Genomic DNA, 13764 nt, shown 5'->3' with positions numbered 1-13764 from the left:
AGAAGTTGGTGAGGGTTCTCGGAGCCGGGCAAAGTTTCATCGGGAGTTTCTCGACTCTTGGCCAGCCTGGTATAGGAAAACGTGCACTGGTAGGGAATGAGTGTCGAAGAGGGAGGCAAGAGGGGATTGAAAATAGCAAGTGAGGCCGAGAGTGAGCCAGAGGGAGAAGAACAACGATAACTGTATATGGAGGCAGGCGCAAGTGATAGTGCGGTGCCGCGAGGTTTGGTGAAGGGAAAAGAGGGATGAAGAGGGGTGAAAAACTCGCGTGCGACTCGGGGTTCGAGTTGCTGGTTGAGCGGGAGCGTGCGGCAGTTCCCGCTAAGCGGCCGCAACGGTTGGAGCGAGCCGGGCGAGCGGTGAAAAATTTTTCTTCTCACGTGATTTCGTACCCCTCTTCAGAAAAAGAATAGCAGTGCGAATAAACGAGCATCCATCGAGTGAATGAATCGTGAATTATGTTGTCCTTCACCCTTCCTAAGCCAGGATGGAGGGAGGGAGGTTAATAGAAAAAAACGTATGAAATACCAAGGAAACAAGTGATACGAGACATTAGCAGAGTTATCAGAAGGACCACGTGGGATAAAAACGAGCATCTTGATTAAAGTCCCCGCATATACAAAGTAATGACAAAACTTTTTTCGTAACTTTCGTAAAGTTGTTTTTACGTTCCGTTGAAGGTACTCGGCATAAATAACCTGAAACTGGAAGTAAACAAGTTGGTGCAGCTGAGAAATGGGTAGGAGGTTTTCACTAAAAAAACTGCAATCGCATAATTGCATTAGAGAGCGCGGAAGTAGTAAGAGTCAGTGAAGATCAGGCGACAAGATTGTTTCGATAGCGGGGATCACTTTACAACAAGTTTACGGGTAGTTTGACGAGAAAGACTACACGGGGGAGTGAGAGATTGAAAGTGGGGGTTGGAGCGCTGGTATACGTGTGGAGCAGCAACAGAGTAGAGAATAACAGAGAAGATAATTCCCCCTTCGCGTCCGCTGCTCCTCTGCCCGGCTTTTTCTCCCTCCACTCTATCGTTCCAGCTGCGGAAATACGAACTGGCAAAAGTTGTAGAGGGCGCTCCTTACCCGTGATGTGTATCCGTCCAGCTTTACAATGTTTGTGTTGGTGGCGATAGACAAGTTGCTTCGTCTTTCTGAGCTTGCGCGCGTTTCCCTCCTCATCGTTGTACGAATCATGCTACACACTCTCTTACCCTCTCTGTATCCCTCTTCCTCTTTCCTTTTCGCATACACGCTTTCATCCCCTCCAATAACGAAAGCGTTTTCACGAAGAGCCAGGAAGAAAAGCGGAATGCTTGGGAAATCATTCTCTCTCACTTTTTCACACGTTACCATTCCATTATCATACTCGCTCGTCGTCTTCTCCCTCGCTCGTGTCTACCGGCATACCCTCTCAACCCCTAGTGAGATATTGATTTCCCTTAGCTCTTACTCCCACGAGGGTCTGGCACACACAGAGTTAGCATCAGCCGGCACGCGGCTGCCGGCTGAGTCTCTTCACAATCTTTTCCTCTTCTTCCCTCTTTCTTTACTCTCTCCCCTCTCTCATCTCTACTTTTCGCGTACTCTCTCTCTCTCTCTCTCTCTCTCTCTCTCTCTCTCTCTCGCTGCTTCCGTACGCTACCTCTCGCGGTGACCGTGTATAAGCTTTCCGCGAGATTTCCTCTCCAAGTTTACATGTTAAATGAATCTAAACACAGAAGAAGGTCACTCGATGACTTAAGTAGATTTTGTCGGTGCATACACGGAACTCCCTACTTCTAAGAATCTTGAGCCAAGAGAACTTGCATTTCCTTTGTTCTCATGAACTAACCTTACTCCCTATTCATAATTTTCGACTCGTCCTGGACCCACATTCAGCCAACTTTTCTCTTTAATGCCACGCGCCAAACGCTCCGTGCATCAATACACGCATATTTATATATACGGACAATTTTTCTTCTTCATTTTGTCAATGAATCCCTTAAATTGACCAACACTTTGTTGCAGTTCGTCGGGGTCGTGAAATCTCTAAAAAAAAATCGTAATTCCACCAACTTTTTTTTCTACGCCACGGTTGCACAACATTCTTTATTTTACAAATGGGCTCCGATATCTGCATTGACGTTGGATTCCATTTTCATCTCCACTCGCATATCCGATTTTGGAGAATTGAGGAATTTTTTCGAAACCACGTGGCGAGGGGGAGCTTACAGAAAAAAAGCATGTGTACAATCGAAAATTTCGAGCCGAGAATAAGCAGTATTCTTGATTGAGTGTGTTTCTCAGCAGTGTCTGGAAAATCATCGTGAACGACTATGGAGGTGTATTTGAAACAGTGGTAGAGTGTTGGGGTATGGAAGTTTGTCCGAAATTTATTAAAATGAATATACAGTTATACAAATAACTCGAAAGATTTACGTGGGCTACCATGTTGGATCATGCGCGCAAGAGTTTTCCGAGTCCTTGTGATTTCGGGGGGAGGGGTCGGGGGTTGATTTTGTGTCGGGTGACGAGCGTGGTTAAGGTGTCGTAGGGCAATAAGGGGAGTTCGAAAGCTTCCCTCATACACGCATACACACACACACATACAGGCGCGCGCGCGCGCGCGTGCGTACATGTATAATCATATACGTAGAGCAAAATAATACATAGCGGGGACCTCGAAACTTTTTTATTCGACGAAGAGCACGTCGGGAATCCACAAGCTCGAAGCTTTAGGTCGCACGCCTCGTGAGTTTTCATCTCCCTCTCTTTTACAACCCCTTACGATCCTCTTCCCCCTTTAGAAATTGTCGTGCGCCAGCGCGAATCAAACTATCACAGCTGCATCTCCGCGTATTCTATATATTTGAGAATGTCTAGCTGTATTCGGAGCGTACACACGGATATAGAGCGACGAGTAGAATCAACCACCTTCGCCCGATTTCCCCATCCCGTCGAGTTCGAGGCGTGCGCGCCGTCACCGCGCGTTAAACTTTTCTCGAGTTTGGCTCCAAGCGTGCGAGTGAGATCGACGATTCATGCGCGATAGCAGAACAGTTTTAGTCAATCGGTTAAACGCAAAGAGACATTGCGATAATTGGAGCATCTTCAAAGCTTACTTCTCCTTTTTAGGAGTATTTATGCGTTTGTTTGCTCACAGGTATTCATATATACAGGGTGTTTTACCTCACCTGACCACCTCAAATATCTCGATAAGTTTTGGCGTCGCAAAAAAATGTTCCGGATAAAAGCTGTACGGGCGAAGGGGGTCATTAAATGCGATCAATTTTATTTTATTTCTGTCCGGGCGCTGACTCACAATGAAGGTCACGTTCACTTTATTCAATAGGAAGGTACTTTTTTTTCAACCATCTCGTAGGGCATCGTAAACTTTATAAAAATATTCAAGGGTCAAAGTCGTTCAAGGTAATACGAGATCAGTATCGATCAAAACCGAATCAATATCAAAAATATTTTCAGATTTAAATTTTATTTCAAGAGATTTTCAAAATGTGCACCATTAACCTGAATACATTTTTAGGCGGTAAAAAAGGAGGTAAATAAATTCCTGCTGAATATTTTCAAGCTGATCTACAGTAATTGATCTACATTCACGTGGAACCCTTATTCGCATGTTTTTTGTTAATTCTGGCAGTGATTGGGCAGAAATTTTCCCAGTGGTTGGTCAGGACGTAGTGCAAAATTTCTTTGGCCAGCGCCATCAACAGATCTCACGCCACTTGATTTCTTTCTATGGAGACATTTAAAAAATGAAGTAAAAATAAAGAGACAAAAGGTTCTACGTAAATGTGGATCAATTACTGCAAGACATCTTGAAAATGTAACCTCTATTCGTTGCCATGGTTTTGTTTATCCGTTGCTATGGACGAATTGTTTCCAAGCATAATTAGTTGCCGCTGAGCACATGTGAGATGTCAAAATGGTTGAAAAAAATATACCATTCCATTTGAAAAAGTGGAGGCGACCTTCACTGTGTATCAGTGCCTCCACCGAAATAGAAAAAAAAATAAAAATTGGCCCCATTCGATGATCCCCTTCGCACCGTGCAACTTTTGTCTTGAACATATTTTTGTGACATCGATAATTACCGAGAAATTTAAGGTGGTCAAGTTAGGTGAAGAAACGCCCTGTCTCATATCATTCGCTCATCTATTTGAGCAATAATTCAATAATCAGTTTCTTTTTTTGTAACGTCTAAATATGAAAATATTTTCACAAATCTTCGTTTCAGGTTTTTTTTGTCTTAATTAATGGAAATTTCAATAATTCGGATTACGTTTTCATTAGATAGATCGCGACCGCATAGTTTTTTATTATTCTTGGATGTAGGGGAGACCGGGGCAAAACGGGATACCCGAAAAATGAGGGGAATTTTTTGTCTTTTTTTTTTTTTTAATTTTTATTCTAGTCCGAAAAGAACATGAAACGTATTTTTTCCAAAATATCTTGTTTTTTTTTTGGATTTTGATTTTTTTTTTAAATTTGTTTTTTTTCAAATTCTCTTTTTTTGCATCACTTTTAAAATGAAAACGTTTTTGCACAGATATACAAAAAGTATTTGTAAATCTGCGATTACTGCCTCGCAGATTACTGTCTACGACAGTAATCGCAGATATATGTTTGCGGTTACACCCGCACATGAATCATGTGCCCACTCTGCACAATTTTGGCACTCAATCCATGATTCAGTGGACAATGAATACAAATTTTTTACAAAATAAACATTGGCAATCTTCGTTATTATTCATATCATTCATTTTGAATTGAATTACAGAGGGTGCGTTCGACGTACGTTAGAGCGTTGTAAGCGCTGAGAGCGCTCACAGCGTGCGCTCGACTTACGTTTGAGCGCTGTAAGCGCTGAGATCGCTTTCAACGCTTACAGCGGTAAGTCGGAAGTACTCGGTAACGGGTGTAAAATACACCCAAGGTGCATTGAATTAAAATCATAGTAAAAAAAATTTCATGAGTTTTTGAGGGGTACCCCGTTTTGCCTCGGATTTTTTTTTTTTTTTTTTTTGAAAATTGAACAAAATTTCAGTACATTTCTTAGGTTTTGGAAGTAAAAAATAGACAGAGCTTCCCAAACTTCTGAAAAGTTCAATATTTCCTTAGGTATCCCATTTTGCCCCGGTCTCCCCTATTAGGAAACTAGAGATTTCTGAATGAATTATTTCCGAAATGGACAGCTTACTCTGTTTATCGTAAAAGGTCTAGAATTCAATAATTCAGTATAATAAGTTCAATAATCGAGTTCGTAACTTCAGAAGCGAAGATTCAACCAACATCATCGGATTATTTTGATTCGACTCTGTTAGGTGCAACAAATGAGGTTTTTTGTTATTGGTGAACCATTTCATTCAATACAAATTAATGGGCTTCGAATAACTTCCGTCTTTTCGAGGATTTGTTGGCAAACTTTTTCGATAAATATTTTTTTTCTGGAACCAAAAAGGGACGAGGGACAGTTTTTCATCTGAATTGGTCAACGAGTCTAACCTCAGAGCTGGACTAGGACAACCATCGACAATGACATTGGCCTCGAAGGCTTCGGCTGTGCAAGCTCATTCCTGATAGGTGTGATAATCGAGTCAGGGTGTCGTTGTAGGGCAGGGGTGGCGCGTGCGAGCGAAAGTTGCGCACGCGTATCAAATCCAGAAGCGAGCAAGAGCGCGAGAGAGAAAGAGAAAGATGTATATATTTGAGGCATTTCACACCAAATCGGCCACTGTTCGACCCGACCTCCTTCGATTTCATTAAATTTTTTTTCTATACTTTTACATTATGTGAGAAACTTTTTCAAATTTTTTTACCCTCCCGTTTGTGCGTATTTCGTTCCATTAAAAACTAGCTATACCGATATTCACATGCTCATAATTTAAAAAAAAATGTTATGTTCGCTCTAATTTTCAGACAGTTGAAGAACGATATCTGAGAACAGATTTTTAGATGTCGGAAAATTATAGCAAACATTGGAAAAAATGCTAAAATGCGATCTCACAAAGAAATACAAAGAAATGATCTTGTGTGTGATAAAAAAATTTGTCATATTCCGTAACTGAATCACTAGAGGGCAGGTCGAGATAAGTATGTCGGAAACGCAGCAAGGCTTAGAATAAAAAAAAAATTTATGGAATTAATCGTTTATTAATAACATTTAGTCATGAATAAGTAAATAAATTACGAAAAAAAACGAATTGGATAGTTTGAATAATCATGGAATTGAATAGTGGAAAACAGTTCCGAGTAAAAATCGAACAAAAAAAAATATAATACGGAACATTCTCCTATGATGGGATCGGTGGCAAAAGTTTTTAAATTTATCCAAGTTTTTGAGAAAATTCTTTCAAAAAAATGAGAATAGGTGATCAGCTTGAAAATAGATATTTTTAGCTTTAATTTGAAAAAAAAAATAGAATAGAGTTGTTGTTTTTTTTTCGAAAGTGCTTTCAAAAACGAAAAAAATAAAATATCATTGCATGATTATTTCACAATATGTTGAATCTATCCCTGATGTGAATGTAGAATTGTTTTTTTCGATTAGATTTGAAATAAATGTACATTTATATCTACGTGAAAAAATTATCGAAGAAAAAAATGTTAGTGCCTTCTGTTGATAAATTTCTTAAAGCTCTTGGAACGTTAAATTTATTATGGTATCGAATTTGCTATTGCTGCACACATTGAATAATTTAGCACAATCTTTTTTTCAACGTAGTGCGAAGGGAATTATTGACGAAGTATTTGGAGTGAGTATGATTTAGTCGCCATCGCATCGAAGTGTCGAACGGTTCGAAAAACTATTTCATGAATAGAAATCGTTGATGAAATTTTTTCACCTCTATATGCTTGCATGCGAATGGCGAATATTATTGTTTCACTGATATGAGTTTTCATTGTCGTTAATTTTCCATGATAACACTGCCTTTTCTCGTAATATAACGAAAAAAACATAAAAATTGCTTGTGGCACCATTCAAAATTGAGCTACAGGGTTCTCTTTTTGCGATGTTTTTCTTTCACCATATGTGAACTTTTGAGTGACGGTATATGGTGATAAAAAATAGTTTTTTATGGATTCCGCTATTATTGTATATATACATACATGTATTATGTATAGGGGCGAGCAGGGTAAAACGGGATACCTATAAGGAAATACTAAACTTTTCAGGAGTTTGAAAAGCGCCATCTATTTTTTATTTTCAAAAATTAAGAAATGAACTGAAATTTTACAATTAAAAAAAAAAAAATTCCGGAGCAATTTCTCTCAAACATTCGTGAATTTTTTTTTTTTTATTATAATTTTTATTCAATGCACCTTGGGTGTGTTTTTATTTTATAAAAGTTTATATTCTTCATTCACCGAATCATGGATTCAGTGTTAAAGTTGTGCGGAATGGGCACATTGTTTGTGTGCAGATGTGACCACAGATGATGGTCCGCCAAAGTAGGGGAGCTGGGGCAAAGTGGCCACTCGAGGAAAATTGAATTTTTCTGAAATTTTAAATTTTGGGGCAAAGAACACTTGCCAAAAGTAGAAGATAATATGAGTTTTTAAAAATTTTCTTTCAAACTCAGGATGTGTCTTTAAGATTTAAGAAACTGAGATGTTTGTTTCATTCGTATGAATTTGATATTAATTGCATCGATAACTAACATCATCATCATCATCAACACTTGCGCACTAGGTAAGAGCCCACTTTTGACATGACGTGCAGTGGATCCAATCTTTGATCGATTTCCACTGGAGTTCTTCGCTTTCGCTAGAGTTCGCTAAAAATACAGGAAACGTCTAACAAAGAAAATTTAGCGACTCTCGTAGCTATGTTCTTCTTGCGAACTAACAACTAATTCGACCTGATATGACAGCCAGAATTTGAACGTAACCCTCAACAGTTCTCGGAATAAGCTTTGTTCCCATACACACTCACGTGTTAAAATATTATAATAATAATGCGGGCTGTGACGACGTTGTTCTTCTGTTGAAATGAAAAGTCGAGAAACGAAGGACTTTTAACAAAATTCAAATGAACACAGCATTATTTTTTTCAGAAAGTTCACTTTGCCTTTTTTTTATTCAAATTTCATTCAATTTCACCGTACATTCGAGACATCTAGTCAGAATCGTCAGTAGAGCATTTTTTTTGAGGGCAAGTCCACTTTGCCCCACGTTCCCCTATATTTGCGATTACTGTCGTAGACAGTATTGAAAATAAAAAAAAAAAATATGATGTTGTGGAAAAAATATATTTTTTGTTCATTTTCGGAAAAATATAAAAGTTGAGAAAAGAAGTGAAAAAAATTTCCCGAATTTTTCGGGTATTCCGGTTTGCCCCGCTCTCCCCTATGTCTACATTGAGTTCTCCCTCCACAGGATCATGTACTCTTCTCACTCGGAATAACTGGTTGGTAGACATAGAGAATTCAAGACATGATTCCCAAGAGATATGATTAAAATTTTAAGTTAATCATCATGAGTATCAAAGCAAATCCTGTATATCGCGGAAGTGGAAGGCCTCGAAATAATGCAAAAAATCGTAAAATCGTAAAAGACGCAGAAACGTCTATTTAATCAATTTTTTTACAATTTGTTCATCAAAATATTTTTTTTTTTTCAAACTGTTTTGGTCCTTGAGTTTTTTTCCAATACTCATGATTATAACTTCTTATTACACGAATTTTGAGCCCGGTTTCATGGTAGGGAAACAATTCCTTCTATTTGTTTTGGAATTTTCGAGAATAAAGAAAAATACTTTAAAAAGGTAAAAAATAATGCTAAGCATTAAAAGACCGCGATCTTATTTTCGAATAACCTTTACTATATTTTCAGTCAATTAAAAATTTCCTTTCAAAAATATGAGATCATTCTAGCACAGCCAAGAATAGTGAATGAATTTCTATAGATATAGGTTTCTATAGAGAATCATGTTACACTTCCAACGGTAACGGCTAAAGAGATTTGTCACCTCAAGCGTTCCCAGAATGATTTTTAGATTAAGAGAGATTGTTATTCTGATTTTATGCACAAATTCATTGTCAACATTACACACAAACTTGGAGTATATGGTTTTCAAATAGAAGCTCGGGAAGACACGATTGATCGAATATACTATCCAAATCGATACACAATTGGTTTTATCAGCGACAGTAAAAAAATTCCGATCCCTCGACGGAATAGGAAAGCCTCTGTTAGTGATTTGATATGTAAAATAGAATACAGTGACTACAAAAAGTATTCGTACACTTTAAATACAATTTTCTATATAAAGTGTACGAATACTTTCCACTGTATAGATGGAAAAGATGAATGAAGTGAGTGCGTGAAAAAATGAGATAATTAAAAAATATGAATGATTCAATGAATAATTACACAATAAATATCTAGACGCATGGATTGAATTATTGAATCAATTAATGAATAGGATTTGAAGAAAGTATAATTTTATGAATAAGAGAAATGGACAATCAGATGAATGCATCGACGAATGAGATACAGAATACTTGTGATGGACCAATGGATGAATAGGTAGACAAGCAAAAAATTCATACGTGGCTGGATGAGGGGTAACGGAATAAAGAACAAATGCATAAGTGGGTGTTGAAATTCCCTCCAGATACAGCCGGATGGAGCATTCCTTCGCCATGCTTCCATTTGAAAACCATCCACGCCAAGTTTGTGTGTAATGTTGACAATGAATTTGTGCATAAAATCAGAATAACAATCTCTTAATCGTAAAATCATTCTGGGAACGCTTGAGGTGACAAAACTCTTTAGCCGGTACCGTTGGAGGTGTAACACAATTTTCTACAGAAACCGAAATTCATTTATTATTCTTGGCGCTAGAGTGGTCTCATATTTTCTTTCTTATCATGATCATCTTATTATGTCAACGTAGCAATAAATAATGGGGAAGGAAATTTTTTATTCACTGCAAATATAGTAAAGATCATTCGAAACTAAAATCGTGGCCTTTCAATACTTGTCTCTCTTTCTTTTTTTAAGGTGTTTTAATAGTGATATATGAGGGTCATTCCATGTCAATTCAACGACGGTGCGACGATGACCCTCTTCGATTTTTTTGATTTTTTAATATGTTTTTATACATGTAAAAAGAAGTCGTCAGCTAAATTTTTAGCTCGTTATTTCCACCCATTTCAGAGTTATCGATTTTTGCTTAAAAAATGTATATCTCTCTTTATATTTATGATAATGTGGCTTAATACGGGTCTTTTTTTTTTAATTTTTAACCCTTTTCCTGAATAAAAATTAATAAACGGAAAAATAATTTGTTTCAATGCTTTTTCGGCTATTTTTAATCAAAAAATTGGTTTTTCGTTCAATTGGACACTTTCGATTTTTTTCAAAAAAATTCGCAAAATTCTACGTTAAAAAAACACAATTTTTGAGCCCTATTGCAAGCTGGGCTTCAAATAACTTGTAAAAAAATTTTTTAAACTTATTTTTTTCTGTTAATTGGATTTATTTTTCTTCTAAGATCACGTGATGCCTTTAATCAGTCTCAAAATACATAATTTTTCTCTTACATTTTACATCTTACTTGATTCACTATCATTACTTTTTGTTTTGTTTTATTTCTTATTATTTTGAATATTACGCGTTTTTATTTCCGTTTATCTAGAAAGTTTTTCTTCACGAATTGTGTTATCAGTATTCGGTGTGGCAGAATAAATTCTTTGTTTGTTGGGTATGGATTTAGCACTCGTAAAACGATTCAACAATTTTTTCTCTATTCATTTGTACTGACATGAGGTGAAAATTTAACTTTAATATGCGGTAAGGGGCCTTGTGATGTAGATGTGATCGTGACAAAGATGGTTGCTAGAGCAAGTCTTAAGTTACGTTTTGATCAGAAAATCACAACGACACAAGAGTTTTATGAATGGGCTTCTCAACCGAATAATTTGCCGAAAATTGAAGTTAAATTTTCGATTAAAACTGAGTATCAGAGTGAGCAGTCACTCACGGAATTGAAGACGAGAAATTTTATCTAAACACGCGGTCCGAATGAAATCGAAATCAAACGAACCAAAAAATCAACGTTTTTTTAAATGACGTAGTACCCAAAAAAAAGACGTAGAGTCTTCCCTTCAAAATGCGCTTTGTTGCATCCAAATACCTAAATTAGTGGCGCAGTAACACAAAAAACTTTTCGCCGATATATATATCTCGCCAGGAACCCTACTATCGGGCATGAATAGAGGGGGTAGTCGCGTTCAGTTAACTGGGCGAAACGAAACGGGACAAAAGTCACGTTTCGTGCAAAGGACGTATTTCCAAATGTAAACAAACGCTATTTAAGTCATTCTGACTCTAAACGACAAGAACGTCCCGAAACATTCAATTTTAATCGCCTAAATTATCATATCTCGGGATTGAGTGAACGGATTTACTTGCAACAAAGTCTAATTGAAAGAAAAAATTCGTCACCAATTTTCAGATTTTTAACTACAACAGTTTATCCGTGCGAAAGGTTTAACAAACGCTATAACATTATAAATCGGCAGACTCGTGTATATAAGAGTATGGTAGGGCTCACGCTGGCTTTTCCTTTAGTCGCTGGTTCTTTCAATTAAGGTAGTTTTGTACTATTGTTGAAATCTTAAGAACCGGCTGAAATTAAAATATTGTGAATCAGCCTTCATGAATCGACTGTCAAAATTTCAAATCGATTCACCATTTAATTTTCGAGATATTCGTGATTAAAAAAGGATCAATTTGTATGCGATGCCTACACCCAACACGTCACTGGGTAGCACTTTATTTACATTTTTTATTACCGACGCTAAACGATTCTTACGACTTCAAAAAAAACTCAGTCGTGTATCCAGTACTACAGTGGGATTAATATTTAAAAGATGGGAATTTTTGACCACCTAGTTTCGGAGATATCTACAGATGAACTGTGTCAATTTTACGTGACGCGGAATAAATCCATGACCGACTGTGACGACGAGGCAACAGTGTACGGTGTGGAGAGCTGATAGGCGCAATAAAAAACAATATAAAAGCTTTTTTCTCAATTATTCGACCATCTTTCTCATTTGAATTGCCATTTGAAGACTTTTTAACTTCTTTCGTGACGAATAAATAAGATTTCGGGAAACACTGAAATTTTGATGCTCGACGCTATAGTATTACTGGAGAATGGCGTTGTTGCCACGATTACAGCGCCACTTCCTATATGGTTAGGACCTATTCGTGTATGAGGCGTGATTGTGTAGGACAGGCAGGGTGTACAAGCTTTGAAAAAATTGTGTAACCGGCAGCACCGCATAAGCATTGGACTTCATTGTACACCGTGGCCCAAACTTTTAGCTCGTACGTGTTCATACAGAACTTGTATATATACAGAACGTGTACATACAGAACTTAATACTTGGCGCTGAACCGCTACCGTGTCTTTTAAAGTGAAATGTCAGTAAATAATTGCGCATCAAAAGTGACTCTGGTTTGCGCTAGGAACCACTTTTATCGTGAGAAATCCATATTCATTTGGGATCATACGATGGGATTTTCACGTATCTCTTCTGAAAAAATCTTAAAAAGCCATTTTTTAACTCCCGACTGCCCGTAGGGCAAAAAGACGGGAGTTATGCGTTTCACTGCGATCAGCTGATAAAGGATATTTTTTTGTCGCCAGTTTTCTTTGAAACGGTGACAAATGTCTTAACCAATTTTGTGCTTGTCCTTCTGTGATTGGCAGAGAGTGTTCTAAAGCAAATTTAATCAAAATCTACAGAATATTTTCCTTTTTAATTTGTGTTTACGCTATACTCAGTTTGAATATATCGCAACATAATTCGACTATCGACTACTTCACACTGTTCTGGCTTGCCTTTCATTCAGCCGTCAGCTATTAGCGATCCGCACTACCGATGGCGGCGCTCGTGTCCCACGGAAATATGGCGCTATTGGAGGGCAATTTTGACAGGTGTGCATGATTTAGCATTGGAAATATGGACCAGTCGTACTTAAAACTTCAAAAAATTTATGAATGCGTACATTTTTGCTGATAACCGGTCCAAAATAGCTCTAGTTTTGATTGATTGATCTAGATTTGATTAGAGACATCTCCCGACGAAAATTGAATTCCATTATGTTTATAATGTATTTTAGTTTTTTGTGAGATAATATTTTTTTATTATCACCTTCAATCTTTGTACAATCATTCAATTTCGACAATTACTATATTAAAATTTTTATTTTTGTATATAAATGACTTATTTACCATCAATCAATATTATTCATAAAAATCGAATCTCGAGGGAGTTGTATTAAAAGGTTTCTTATATATCTTAATTATATTTCATCTATTTTATTTCAGTCTTTTTGAAGTTTACTGCTATTTTCTTAAGAAAAGGAGTTTGAAGATAAATAAGTTTCTGAAAACGCATGTCCCTTTTATAATGTTGTGTTTTTCTAACATTCATTTTTTTCTTCGACTTCATTTTATTTTTAATACGCTATACGATTTTTCAATCGGGAGTTTTTTAAAAGTTTTTTGTACGGAATTCTTGAAAAGTTCATTAAAAACATACAATTAAAAAAAAATCAATTTAACCTATTTTCAATAAAGTTAGAAGCATTTGAAAAAAACGATTTTTTTTTTTTTTTAAATCATGAGTCTTATTTTCAGTGACTATAAAAAGATAATGGAATTTACGCCAAATCGGAGATGTGAATTTCCGACGTAAGTTGAGTTGGCCTGGAATGCCTCGTATATATGGGCCATTCTACC

The 13764-nt window shown here is 36.9% G+C and overlaps 1 protein-coding gene across 1 annotated transcript in view; it reads left to right on the top strand.

Annotated features, from left to right (window-relative positions):
* The first annotated feature begins 352 nt into the window (after window positions 1-352).
* Window positions 353-13764, top strand: part of LOC122414838 (mucin-12) — a 413778-nt gene continuing 400366 nt past the window's right edge. The window contains exon 1 of the mRNA XM_043426441.1: window positions 353-623. The gene's annotated coding sequence lies outside the window, so the exon portion shown is untranslated. The remainder of the gene's footprint in view (window positions 624-13764) is intronic.

The sequence above is a fragment of the Venturia canescens genome, chromosome 8 (assembly GCF_019457755.1).
Source record: "Venturia canescens isolate UGA chromosome 8, ASM1945775v1, whole genome shotgun sequence".
Lineage (NCBI taxonomy): Eukaryota > Metazoa > Arthropoda > Insecta > Hymenoptera > Ichneumonidae > Venturia > Venturia canescens.
Note: the sequence above shows the minus strand (reverse complement) of the source record. Positions and strands in the feature narration are given on the sequence as shown.